The sequence below is a fragment of the Cryptomeria japonica genome, chromosome 9 (genome assembly GCF_030272615.1).
Source record: "Cryptomeria japonica chromosome 9, Sugi_1.0, whole genome shotgun sequence".
Lineage (NCBI taxonomy): Eukaryota > Viridiplantae > Streptophyta > Pinopsida > Cupressales > Cupressaceae > Cryptomeria > Cryptomeria japonica.
Genome location: NC_081413.1, coordinates 480992073 through 481003845, shown reverse-complemented (window position 1 = coordinate 481003845; position 11773 = coordinate 480992073).

The following is an 11773-nucleotide window of genomic DNA, read 5'->3' as shown; positions in this document are numbered from 1 at the left end:
ATGCTTGTGCTCACATGTGTTGGTATTTCAATAGAGAGGAGATTGTTGGCATTTCAATAAGGATATTGAGAAGGTTGTTGGAGATTATTGATATAACTAAAGAAGGATGATTACTATCTCAATAATATTATTTTGTCATTGATGTCAAGCAATTGATGTTCTGATTCAGTATGATGTTCCCATATCTTGAGAAGTATGTTTTGATGAATATTAAGAGGTCGGCAAGTGACACAGAAAGAATGTGATAATAAAGGGGAGAAATAAGTTATACAAATGGGCAACTATTACTGAGTTAGACAATGATGAGATCACATAGTTTTGATTGTTTTGATATCCTAAATATGTTGTTGATTATAAGTTTAATACTATACTATGTCATCAAGCAAAGAACCTAGTCGGTAAACCCTAAGGTTATCGATATCGGTTAAAGAAGGCAGAATGTCTACCGAGTGAAGTTCAGTGTTAACTGAGTAACAACCGAGTTATAATAGATCGCATTGGATGAATACAAGCATTATTTAATGAAGGATGCTGATGAGCTAGAGATGAATAAATGATTGTTATGTCGCGCATGAAGTTTGTTAAGGATCTACGACAATGGAAAATCAAGAGGAAGATCTACAACATAGATTGAACCACAATAACCTAGCACAAGTTCCAAGGAAGGAATGCAAGTTCGAAGGTGAGATAAAAAAAATTTCAGATCGAAGGATACATTGAACCTAGTCAAGTTTGATGATCTGATGGTTAAGATTGATCATGGGAAATGTGATCAAGGAGATTAAGCGGTTAGAATTGTTTATAAATAAGAAATTATTGATGAACAATGTATGTGGGAAAATGTATGCACATTGATGCTACAGTCATGTTTACCGAGCACTGAAGCTTGAATATCTGATTGAAGAATAGAGTGAGAAGCCCAGCAAGTACACCAAGGGACAAGATAAGTCTTATGACAAGATTGTTTTGAGAAAATAGAATCTACTTTAGCATTTCAGATGTGAAGTTGCAGATATATTTTATTACTGTTATTTATTTTGTAAGTGACAAAAAATCTCTTAACCAAGTAGACCTAACAGTCTTATTTGTAAACCCTCTAACAAGGTAACATTCTAGTTGAGTGTTTGAAATACTTTGACAAGGTCACTTCTAACAAAGTGCAAGGTTCTAATAGATCTGAGGGAAATCCCTTAACCGGGTCACATCTAACAATGTGTTTGTAATCTTTAACAGGATTTTCTTTTTACCGAGCATACTCTAGAAGGGTATATTTCTTAGTGGGTCCAAAATCCTACAGTGGTTTTTCCCTATTTGGGTTTCCACGTTAAATCTGGTGTTATGTGTGTTGTGATGTTATCTATTCATGAGTTTGAATGTTTTTTAGTTTTAGCTATATATTCTGTATTATATGCTATCGAGGTTGAATCTGATGAATTTATCGAGAATTAAGGTTGTATGATTCACCCCCCCCCCCCCCCCCCCCCTCTCATCTTATTATCTATTTGCTTCAAAGCTTTACAATTGGTATCAGAGCTTTGGACTCCAGAAGAAAATTTTAAAGGTACTTGAGGCAAAGATCTGAAGATGTATAAAAGGGATGCACCAAAGCTGAACAAGTCAAGTTTCTCCACATGGTAGAAAAGGATGAAGCTACACTTATTAGGAATTGGATAATATGCAACATATTATCCGGAGAATGATTACATTACATCGAGCACCTACCCAATGATAATGGAAGAGATAAAGGAAAAGCAATAACATATTCAAGCTATGATTAAAATAACATCAACATTGACCGACTCAGAGTTTAATGATCTAGAAGGCTATAATTATGCAAAGGTGATGTGGTCTAAGCTCATATCTATGTACGGTGGTGATAAACATGTTCAAAGAGATAAAGTAGATAGTCTAAGAGGACAACTTGAATCCATGAGAATGAATGAAGGTGAGAATATAACACAATACAGTACAAGGTTAAAGGAAATTCTCAATCAAATTAAAGGAGCATAAGGAACTATTGAAGAAAAGGATGTAACAACTAAGTTATTGAGAACCCTTCTACCTGCTTATGTCATTCGAGTATCTACAATCAATGAATTAAGGTTTGTACCAAACATGCCAGTCTCTTTGGATGACACTATCGGTAAGCTACATGCATTTGAGTTAAGTAATTTTGATAACAGTGGGTCTTCAGTAAATAAAGTTGAATCTGCATTCAGCTCTTTTCATCTTGGTGAATCTAATGACTATAATGATAGAACAAATAAGTATTCTGAAGGAAATCACAGTGGAGCAAGTGAGAGATTTTGTAAAAACATGAAAGAAGTACACAAACTATATGAGGAAATCAGAAAGCAAGAAGAGTTTGAAGCACTATTGGCCAAAAGGTTACCGAGAGGTAAAGGTAAGTATAAAGGAAAGATACCTTTGAAATGTTTCAATTGTGATAAAATAGGACATATGACTTCTAATTTCCCTGACAAAGAATCTAATGAAAAGAGAGAATACCGAGAAGACAGACATAAAGACAATCACTACAGAGGACACTGAGACTTCAGAAGGAGAGATAGAAAGACATGCCTAGTAGCTGATGAGGAATCCAATGATGATAAATCTGATGAAACTGAAATAGAGAAAGTTGTTTATGTGGCTATTAAAGATGGATTAGAAGAAGAAAGGTATGAAGAAGAAGCCCTAATATCTCACATAAATAATAATGATTCTTGGATCATAGACAGTGGATGCTCTCATCACATGACAGGTGATAAACACAAATTTGTAAAATTAGAAGATTATGATGGAGGTTATGTAAGATTTGGTAATGATGCACCATGTCCGGTGAAAGGTAAAGGTTCTATCACACTTCTTGATAATGCTAAATGTAATGATGTATACTGGGTTGAAGGTTTGAAATACAATTTGTTGAGTGTAGCACAGCTAAACAATATAGGATACCGAATAGAATTTTAGAAGGGAATTGTCAAAGTTCATGACAAGCATGGAAAGCTAGCTGCTACCGAGACTGAAACAAGAGGTAATACATTTCAATTGACTCAAATTGGAACAAATGTCTATATGCAAAAATAGAAGATACCTGGTTATGGCATAAAAGGTTTTTTCATGTAAATTTAGTTAATCTGATCAAAATAAGTAAGAAGCATCGAGTAAGAGGTCTATCGAGCTTGGAAAAAACTGAGAATGCTATGTGTCGAGGATGCCAGATGGGTAAGATGACAAGATCAAGATTTACAAGTAAGTCCTACACCTCTAAAGGAATTTTAGATCTTGTACACACTGATCTTTGTGGTCCCATGAAAATTCAGAGTTATTATGGTGATAAATATTTCATATTATTTGTGGATGATTACTCAAGGATGATGTCAGTTATGTTTTTAAAAGAAAAATCATAAGCTTTTCAAATGTTTAAATGGTACAAGAAAAGAGTTGGAAATGAAACAGGAAGACCGCTAAAATATCTTAAATCGGATAGAGGAGGAGAGTTCACCTCTGATGAATTTAACTTATTCTGCAATGATCATTGTATAAAAAGGCAAGTATTTGCACCGAGAACTCCACAGCAAAATGGGATAGCTGAGAGAAGAAATAGATCTATTGTAGATTGTGCCAGAACCCTGATGATTGAAAAGAGGGTACCTCAAACATTTTGGAGAGAAGCAATAAGAACTGCAGTCTACACCATGAACCGAGTACAACTGAAGAAAGGAACTATGAAGACACCATATGAAATCTGGTATGACAAGAAACCTAATGTAAGTTTTTTTAAAATCTTTGGAAGTAGATGCTATGTTCACAAAGATGACAATAATGGAAAGTTTGATCAGAAAAGCGAGGAAGGAACATTTCTTGGTTACTCTTCTAGAAGTAAAGCATTTAAATGTCTGATCAAATCATCTAACAAAATAGTGGAAAGTGCAAATGTGAAAATTGATGAATTTGCAGAAAGAAATGATGAAGGAAATTCCAAAGAACCAGAAAATTATGAAGAATTTGTTTATGTTCAACCAAGAAGTCCTATCGAGAAAGTTGTTGAAGAACATGAAGATTGTATCCAGCTACTGAGTGATGAAGAAGATCATACAAAGCCTACCGAACCTATATTAGCCAAATATCTCAGAAGAAATCATGCATCAAGTAAAATTATAGGAGATAAGGATGATCCAATAATGACAAGGAGCAAACTGAGATAGAACACATGTTTGATATCTGAATTAGAACTGAGAATAGTAAAAGAGGCATTTAACAATGAAGATTGGGTAAATGCTATGATAGAAGATATTGATCAAATCAAGAAGAATGAAATAAGGACATTGGTCCCAAGACCGAAGGACAAAAATATAATCGGTACAAAATGGATTTTCAGAAACAAGCTAAATGAAAAAGGTGAGGTCATTCAGAACAAAGCAAGGCTAGTTTGCAAAGGTTATGCTCAAGAAGAAGGAATAGATTATGGTGAGACTTTTGCACCTGTGGCTAGACTTGAGGGAGCAAGAACATTGTTGGCATATGCTACTTTCAAAAATTTCAAGGTATATCAAATGGATGTTAAATCTGCATTTTTGAATGGTATACTAGAAGAAGATGTTTATATTGAACAACTTGAAATATTTGTTGAAGACAAGAATAAAGACTAGGTACGTAAATTGATCAAAGCTTTATATGGTCTGAAACAAGCAACTAGAGCATGGTATGAGAGACTGCACTCATACTTAATCAAGACTGGTTTCATAAGAATAAGTGAAAACAACAATATGTACATGAAGAATGATGGGGACAATGGAATACTGATCTCAGCCATATTTGTTGATGATATTATTTTTTGTGGAAATGATTCTCTATGCAAGAACATAAAGGAAATCTTGAAGAAATTTGGAATGGAGGATTCTAAACCAGTAAGTACTCCTATGACTACTAATTGTAAGCTATCAAAGAATGATGAATCTGCATCTATTGATGAGACACTTTACCGATCCATGATTGGGAAGTTGCAATATGTTGTTCACAGTAGGCCGGATATAGCACATGTTGTAGGAATAGTTACAAGATTTTCTGCAGATCCCAAAGAAACCCATATGACAGCAATCAAGAGAATTTTTAGATACCTAAGAGGCACTGAAGATTACAACTTAGTTTATGAAAAAAGGAATGATTTTGATTTAAAAGTTTAGACTGATGCTGATTGGGCAGGGAACATTGATGACAGGAAAAGCACAAGTGGTGGAGCTTTCTTCTTAGGAGAAAGACTAGTAAGTTGGCTTAGCAAGAAACAAGGATGCATTTCACAGTCAATAGCTGAAGCTGAATATGTCGTTGCAACATTGAATTGTACCAATGTAGCATGGATCAAGCAACTATTGGAAGGTATAAATGAAAAGGTTACCGAGCTAGTAACTATATTTTGTGATAATACTAGTGACATTAACATTTCAAAGAATCCGGTAATTGGCTCTAAGACAAAGCATATCTCTATAAAGTATCATTATCTTAGAGAAGAAGTTCAAGAGAAGAAAGTTGTCCTAGAATATATCAGCTCAAAGGAGCAAATTGTAGACATCTTCACAAAGCCACTACCAAGGGACACTTTTGAGTATCTCAGAAGCAAGTTAGGGGTCCTACCCCTATCTTCTACTCACTGACAGAGTTTGGTGAAAGCATCAATTAAATGAGTCTATAGAATATTATTTGTGGATTGATGCTAATTTACGCACTTTAGGATATTTTCTAAAGGTGTGTAGGAAATTGTGAATAGAGACAAGTTGCTCTGACCGAATCTGAGATGATACATGTGTAACACAGTGAGGCAATCACTTCAGAGGGGAAGAAACCCTGAATTAATTTTTTTTCTTTCCTTTTTTGGTATTGTTGTCAAAGGGGGAGAAGACTAAATGGAGAAAATGGAGAAGATAACAGAAAACCAATGACAGGGGGACAAGACTTTAGGAGAAAGCTTAAACAACTCAAGGATAATAGGAGAAGTCTACACAACAATCTGAATCCGAATCAGTTGGTACTGCCATTTAAAAGTTGGTATTGCCATCAATGGCAAAGGGGGAGATTGTTGGTATTTCAATAGAGAGGAGATTGTTGGCATTTCAATAAGGATATTGAGAAGGTTGTTGGAGATTATTGATATAACTAAAGAAGGATGATTATTGTTTCAATAATATTATTTTGTCATTGATGTCAAGCAATTGATTTTCTGATTCAGTATGATGTTGCCATATCTTGAGAAGTATGTTTTGATGAATATTAAGAGGTCAGTAAGTGACACAAAAAGAATGTGACAATAAAGGGGAGAAATAAGATACAAATGGGCAACTATTACCGAGTTAGACAATGATGAGATCATTTTGTTTTGATATCCTAAATATGTTGTTAATTAAAACTTTAATACTATACTATGTCACTGAGCAAAGAACCTAGTCGGTAAACCCTAAGGTTATCGATATCGGTTAAAGAAGGCAGAATGTCTACCAAGTGAAGTTCAGTGTTAAACGAGTAACAACTGAGTTATAATAGATCGTATTGGATGAATACAAGCATTATTTAATGAAGGATGTTGATGAACTAGAGATGAATAAATGATTGCTATGTCGCGCATGAAGTTTGTTAAGGATCTACAACAATGGAAAATCAAGAGGAAGATCTACAGCACAGATTGAACTGCAATAACCTAGCACAAGTTCCAAGGAAGGAATGCAAGTTCCAAGGTGAGATAAAATGTTTGTCAGATCGAAGGATACATTGAACCTAGTCAAGTTTGATGATCTGATGGTTAAGATTGATCATGGGAAATGTGATCAAGGAGATTAAGTGGTTAGAATTGTTTATAAATAAGAAATTATTGATGAACAATGTATGCAGGAAAATGTATGCACATTGATGCTACAATCATGTTTACCAAGCACTGAAGCTTGAAATTCTAATTGAAGAACATAGTGAGAAGCCCAACAAGCACAACAAGGGACAAGATAACTCTTATGAAAAGATTGTTTTGAGAAAATAGAATCTGCTTTAGTATTTCAAATGTGAAGTTGCAGATATATTTTATTACTGTTATTTATTTTGTAAGTGACAGAAAATCTCTTAACCGAGTAGACCTAACAGTCTTATTTGTAAACTCTCTAACAAGGTAACATTCTAGTTGAGTGTTTGAAATCCTTTGACAAGGTCACTTCTAACAAAATGCAAGATTCTAATAGATCTGAGGGAAATCCCTTAACTGGGTCACATCTAGCAATGTGTTTGTAATCTTTAACAGGATTTTCTTTTTACCGAGCATACTCTAGAAGGGTATATTTCTTAGTGGGTTCAAAATCCCACAGTGGTTTATCCCTATTTGGGTTTCCACGTTAAATCTGGTGTTATGTGTGTTGTGATGTTATTTGTTCATGAGTTTGAATGTTTTACAGTTTGAGCTATATATTTTGTAGTATATGCTATCGAGGTTGAATCTGATGAATTTATCAAGAATTAAGGTTGTATGATTCACCCCCCCCCCCCCTCATCTTATTATCTATTGGCTTCAGAGCTTTACAACATGAATGTTGGCTTTGGTGTAGATGGAGACCAAGAAAAAATGTCTAAGAAGGTCTAGTAGAATCATTCTCCATGAGTAAAGCCTCTTGAGCTACAACTGATAGTTCTGATACTAAATGTTTAGTATAGATGCCAAGCTAATAAGATGAGAGGGGGGGGTGAATCATACAAACTTAATCTTCCATAAAAACAACAGATTCAACCTCGGTAACATATACTTCAGTAATATAATAAAACTGCTAAACATGCAAACTCAAAAGCATATAAACATCATAACACTCATAACACTAGATTTAACATGGAAACCCAAATAGGGAAAAACCACTGTGGGATTTTGGACCCACTAAGAAATATACTCTTCTAGAGTATGCTCGGTTAAAAGTAAATCCTGTTAAAAATTACAAACACATTGCTAGATGTGACCCGGTTAAGGGATTTCCCTCAGATATGTTAGGATCTTCACCTTGTTAGAAGTGACCTTGTTAAAGTATTTCAAACACTCAATTAGAATGTCACCTTGCTAGAGGTTTTTACAAATAAGACTGTTAAGTCCACTCGGTTAAGATATTTTATGTCACTTCACAAAATAATAGTAATAAAATCTATCTGCAACTTCACATCTAAAATGTTAAAGCAGATTCTTATTTTCTCAATACAATATAGACATAGAACTAATCTTGTCCATCTGCAGGGCTCTATACTCTATTATTCAAACAGGTCTTCAAGCTTCTGTGCTCGGCAATCACTAGGTAGCATCTTTGTGCATACACTTGCCCGCATGCATTTTTTATCAATAGTTCCTTATTTATAAACAATTTGCCAACTGCTTAATCTCCTTGATCACATTTCCAATGATCAATTATAGCCATCAGATCTTCAAAATTTGACCAAGTTCAATGTATCCTTCGATCTGAAAAACATTTTACTCCGCCTTGGAACTTGCATACATTTCTTGGAACTTTTGCTAGGGTATTGCAGTTCAATCTGCATTGTAGATCTTCCTGCCGATTTTCCTTTGCCATAGATTCTTTAACAAACTTCATGCACGGCATACCAATCATTTAATCATAGCCAACTCATCAGCTTCCTTCATTAAATAATGCTTTTATTCATTCAATGCATTCTGTTACTACTCGGTTGCAACTCGATAAATACTAAACTTCACTCGGTAGACATTCTGCCTTCATTAACTGATAGCGATAACCTTAGGGTTTACCGACTAGGTTCCTTAGGGTTTACCAACTAGATTCTTTGCTCGGTAACATAGTATAGTATTAACCTTACAATCAATAACATATGTATGATATCAAAACAATCTAAACATCATGATCTCATCATTGTCTAACTCGATAATAGTTTCCCATTGAATAACTTATTCCTCCCCTTATTCATCACATTCAGTCTGTGTCTTTTACCGACATCTTTATACTCATCAAATCATACTTCTTAAGGTATGGCAAGATCATACTGAATTAGAAAATCAATTTCTTGACATCAATGACAAAATAATAATATTAAGACAGTAAACATCCTTAATCAGTTATATCCATAATCATCAACAACCTTCTCAATATCCTTATTGAAATGCCAACAATCTCCCCCTTTGGCATTGATGGCAAAACCAATTGATTTGACCTAATTGATTCGGATTGCTGTGAGATTTTGAAATGCTCTCCCCCTATCATCAGTCTTCTCCCCCATACATTATTCTTCTCCTCTTTTCTTCAGTCTTCTCCCCCTTTGACAACAATGCCAAAAAGTAAAGAACTAAAACATAATTTCTTCCTGTATGAAGTGATTTCCTATTGTTATGTGTCAACTTAGTCTCGGTTAGAGCATTTAAGTTGTCAATTCATGTTTCCTGTACACCTTTAGAAAACATCCTAAAGTGTGTAAATCAACATCAATCCCTAAAAGATATTCTATAGAGTCATCGAATTGATGCTTTCACCAAACTCGGTCAGTGAGTAGAAGATAGGGTAGGACCCCTAACTTACTTCTAAGATACTCAAAAGTGTCCCTTGGTAGTGGCTTGGTGAAGATATCTGTGATTTGTTCCTTTGTGCTAACATACTCCAACACCACTTTCTTCTCTTGAGCTTGTTCTCTAAGATAATGATATTTGATAGAGATGTGCTTTGTCTTAGAGTGCATAACAGGATTCCTTAAAATGTTAATGGCACTAGTATTGTCACATAATATAGTTACTGGCTTGGTAACTTTCTTATTTATACCTTCCAACAGTTGTTTGATCCATGCTATGTTGGTACAATTCAATGCTGCAGCAACGTATTCAACTTCTGTTGTTGACTGTGAAACACATCCTTGTTTCTTGCTAAGCCAACTCACTAGTCTTTCTCCTAAAAAGAAAGCTCCTCCACTTGTGCTTTTTCTATCATCAATGTTGCTTGCCCAATCAGCATCTGTATAGACTTTTAGATCAAAGTCATTTTCTTTCTGATATACTAAGCCATAATCTTCAGTGCCTTTCAAATATCTGAAAATTCTCTTGATTGTTGTCATGTGTGTTTCCTTAGGATCTGCAAAGAATCTTGCAACTATGCCTACTGCATGTGCTATATCTGGCCTGCTGTGAACAACATATTGTAACTTTCCAATCATGGATTTGTAAAGTGTCTCATCAACAAATGTAGATTCAGCATTCTTTGATAGTTTACAGTTGGTAGTCATAGGAGTACTTACTGGTTTTGAATCCTCCATTCCAAATTTCTTCATGTACATGTTACTGTTTTCACTTGTCCTTATAAAAGAAATCTTGAATAAATAAGAGTGCAATCTTTCATACCATCCTCTAGGTGCTTGTTTCAGACCATATAAGGTTTTGTTCAATTTACATACCTAATCTTTATTCTTGTCTTCAACAAATCCTTTAGGTTGTTCAATAAAAACTTCTTCTTCTAATATACCATTCAGAAATGCAGATTTGACATTCGTTTGATATACCTTGAAATTCTTGTAAGTAGCATATTCCAACAATGTTCTTACTCCTTCTAGTCTTGCCACAGGTGCAAAAGTCTCACCATAGTCAATTCCTTCTTCTTGGGCATAACCTTTGCAAACTAATCTTGCTTTATTTCGAATGACCTCACCTTTTTCATTCAACTTGTTTTTGAAAATCCACTTTGTACCAATTACATTTTTGTCCTTCGGTCTTGGGATCAATGTCCATGTGTCATTCTTCTTAATTTGATCAATTTCTTCTGTCATAACATCCATCCAATGTTCACTGTTAAATGTCGCTTTCACTATCCTCGGTTCAAATTCAGATATCAGACAAGTGTTCTGCCTCAGTTTGTTCCTTGTCATCATTGGATCATCCTTACCTCTTATAATCTAACTTGATGCATGATGTCTTCTGACATACTTGGCTAATATAGGCTCGGTAGGCTCTGTATGATCTTCTTCATCACTCGGTAACTGGATATTTCCTTCATTTCCTTCAATAGTTCTCTCAGTAAGACTTGTCGATTGAACATAGACAAATTCATCATAATCTTCTAGTTCTTTTATGTGGATCCCTATCATCGATAGCTTTTTTGGTCATTACGTCCCAAATAAATCAAAAGATTTTTATTAATGTGAAGAATTCCTTTTTCTTCAATAAAAATGGGAATTCACATGACCAAGAAAAAAAGGAATTGAAGCATACTTTCGGCCTTTCATTTATAAATTATCATAAATGGTTATTTACTAACCAATTAGACCAATTGAGTTATCGTGCCATTGGTCTAGGATTTTCTCTTTTAACTATAGTTATACTTTATGGGGTAGTATGGGCCAACGAAGCATGGGGATCTTATTGGAGCTGGGATCCAAAAGAGACTTGGGCGCTAATAACTTGGATTATATTTGTAATTTATCTACATACTAGAATAAACAGGGGTTGGAAAGGGGAAAAACCGGCAATTGTTGCTTCTCTAGGATTTATTCTAGTTTGGACCTGTTACTTAGGGGTTGATTTATTAGGAATAGGGTTACACAGCTATGGCTGGTTGATTTAGTAGAAATAAAAAAAAAAACTACATCTTTTTATTTATGTACTCGAATTACAAGTAGACAGTTTATTTAATTTGACTTAGGAGGATACAATCGTTCTTATGGAACGGTGGAGAGCAATCGGCATTACTACAGGTCTTCCTTAGGAAGGAAGAAGAATCGGTATTATTGCCGGTAATAGAATATTACTGGGGGAGAA